Source organism: Microtus oregoni, unplaced genomic scaffold (assembly GCF_018167655.1).
Source record: "Microtus oregoni isolate MIOR12 unplaced genomic scaffold, Mior012 000044F_004, whole genome shotgun sequence".
Taxonomy (NCBI): Eukaryota; Metazoa; Chordata; class Mammalia; order Rodentia; family Cricetidae; genus Microtus; species Microtus oregoni.
In genome coordinates this window covers 5,265-8,334 of record NW_024543215.1, presented here as the reverse complement: position 1 = coordinate 8,334, position 3,070 = coordinate 5,265, and the positions used below count along the sequence as shown (strand labels likewise).

Here is a 3,070-nt window from a genome sequence, read left to right as displayed (position 1 = left end):
TGCATCGTGCTGATACTTCTACCAACACTACACACCGAAAGTCCTAATCACAAATATTTATTGAATGAAACAAAAAGATGCGCTGTTCTGGGAGGAAGAAAATGATCAGACAAATGATTGACTTAGGACACTTCCACAATGAAATTACTATGTCCCACTTGGAATGTGCAACACTAAGGTGAAAGACCTCTCTGTGTCCTTGGAGAAGTTAGAGAGCAAAGAGAAACCTCTGAGCAGGGGCAAAGAGAAATGATGAAATGTTTTCACCTGGGCTCTTTCAAAAGAGCCAGTGTGGGTCATAACTGACCTTTGAGCTGAAACCTGAGAGGCTTCCCTTTCTCTGTGAGCAGACAAATTTAAATATTTCCTCTCATTGATTGCTGCATAATGGCAGAGAAAACGTAGGCTCTACAATCAGAGAGCCCGAGTTTCTGTTTGGGGTCATAGTTTATTAGCATGTGGAATGTGGTTCTTTGGACAAATTACTTATTTTTCATGGACCCTGTTTCCCCACTGGCAAAAAAAAAAAAAAAAAAAAAAAGTTTCCTTCTCTGGCTGCTTCACTGTGCTGCTCAGGTACTAAATACAATAAAAGCACCCAGGACAACCCATTCTGGCTGCCTTTCAGTCCATAGTTTTTTGGATCTTCAAGCATACTGTTCTCTTTGATGGAAGTAAGGTTTACTTGGCACTGATTTAGATTGTTTTAGATCCCTTCTGGAGCACGTCAGACGCACAGGAGCATAGGAGAAGGACCACCACACAGATGAGACCAGATCCAATGGTGAAGTCACATTCTAACTGTCTGTACAGGCAACAGTTTATTCCTTGAATTTATATTATAGAGATAAAAATTCAACCCTTGTAACAATTCCAAAAGAAAGAGGAAAGACTGACTCTAGGAATCTGATGTGGCTGTTGAGCCTGCGAGCGGCCCGAGAGGGTTTTATCTTTAGAGTTTGGATTTCCACATGTGGTCAGACACAGAGGCCTGGGTTCCTGGTGGGAGTCAGACCATTTTATTTAGGGAGGAGGGGGCAGAGCCGTCTTGAGGGAACACAATTCCTCCTCCTCTTTAACCAGGAGTTAGAGACAGAAAGTGAAGAAAAAGAATGACAGTTATCTGTCTTGGGACTACTTTATTTTTCTATATTTCAACTAGTTTATGGCGGAGGCTTCCTTGTTCCGAAAATGTTTGCATTCCAGAAGAGCTCATGCTCACTCTTCAGATGTGTCTTATGGAAAACATCCTGTTTAGGGGAAGGAACGGACTGGGAGGAGTGGGAAAAGGGAACAAACGGGGAGGGAAGACATGGTCAGACTATAGAATATACTAGCTTGAAAACATCCTTAGGAATCCAGTGTTATGTACAGTGAATATCCAAATATACTACACACACACACACACCATAGTCAAAGATCCTAGGGGATACACCCTCACACACTCAACCCGATCTCTGGGGGTTGGATCACACTTTGTCAGGAACAAGGTCGATATAAGCATGACCGAGGGAAAAATCTTGGTCAGCGTGGGCAATGACCCCATCACCCCTGCTCTTTGTAGTTTAAACAGATGACTCAGGCAGAATTTACCCATGGATTTTTCCATGTTGTTTTGGAGAAAGTACCAGTTTCAACCAAGCTATGGATGATACGACCTGCGTGCCTGAAAATCCCTGTAGCTACAATATGCAAGCAGGAGTGAGGTCAGGGAGCCCTGGATTCTAAACAGAGACAAAGCCTGGGGAGAGAAGCCAAATGCAGATGACCAGTTAAAGTAGAAAAGCAAACTTCAGTTTTGAAGTTTAAAATATTTAATGTGTGTGTGTGTGTGTGTGTGTGTGTGTATGTGTGGTAAATGTGTGTATGGTGTGTGCATGTGTGTGAGATATATTATGGTATGTGTGGCGTATGTAAAATGTGTGTGTGTCGTGTATGTATGGTGTATGTGTGTGAGTGTGTGCATAAGTGAGTGTGTATGGTGTGTGCATGTGTGTGTGATATATTATGGTATGTGAGGCGTATGTAAAGTGTGTGTGTGTCCTGTATGTATGGTGTATGTGTGTGAGTGTGTGTGCATAAGTGAGTGTGTATGTGCATGGTGTTGTAGGAGGCCACTTGTTCATTTCCCGGCTGCCCAGACTCCCAAAATAACCGCACAGAAACTGTATTAATTAAATCACTGCTTGGCCCATAGCTCTAGCTTCTTATTGGCTAACTCTTACATCTCAATTTAACCCATCTCCATTAATCTGTGTATTTCCACGTGGCAGTGGCTTACCAGCAAAGTCTGTCTCTGGCGGCAGTTCCATGGCTTCTCTAAACTCCTCTTTCTCCCAGCATTCAGTTCAGTTTTCCCCTCCTAGTTCTGTTCTATTCCAGCAGGCCAAGCCAGTTTCTTTATTAACCAGGGATATTCACAGTATACAAAAGGAAATCCCACATCGGTATGGTGTATTTGTTTAGTGTATGTGTGCATATGTGTGTATGTATGGTGTATGTGTGGGGGGTGGTATTTGTGTGATATATATATATATGTATATATATAGTATGTGTGCATGCATAAATGAGTATGTGTGGTATATGTGTGTGTATATGGTGTGTGTGGTATGTGTACATGTGTGTGTATATGTGGGTAATGTGGTGTGTGTGTGTATTGCACACCTGTAGAGGTTAGAGGATAACTTATTTGTAAGAGACATTTCTCTTCTTCTACTACCACAAATAATGCATCCGAGTTTCCCACATTTGGGCATATCACAGGGACCAGTGCATGCAGAGTGCAATGGAGAAGCCTCACCCTGGGAAAACCATGCTGTGATCTTCCCTGCCAAGTAAGTACTCATCTCTATCCCTTTTTAAATTTCATTTTTGGGACTGATTATCACTAAATTGCCTAGACTTACCTCAAACTTGCAATCCATTTTCCTCAACACCTAGGGTTACAAGCATGCTGATTGAATGATAAGTTTTTTTTTAAATAAGGGATTTATTGGATAATAGTAATCAAACTTATTAATTGATATAAAGAACTCAATTTCATTTTAATTTAAGTTCTTGAATGTTGCAT

The 3,070-nt window shown here is 41.4% G+C and overlaps 1 pseudogene; it reads right to left on the bottom strand.

Annotated features, from left to right (window-relative positions):
* Positions 1 to 2,692: 2,692 nt before the first annotated feature.
* Positions 2,693 to 2,842, bottom strand: LOC121434608 (annotated as a pseudogene).
* Positions 2,843 to 3,070: the final 228 nt, after the last annotated feature.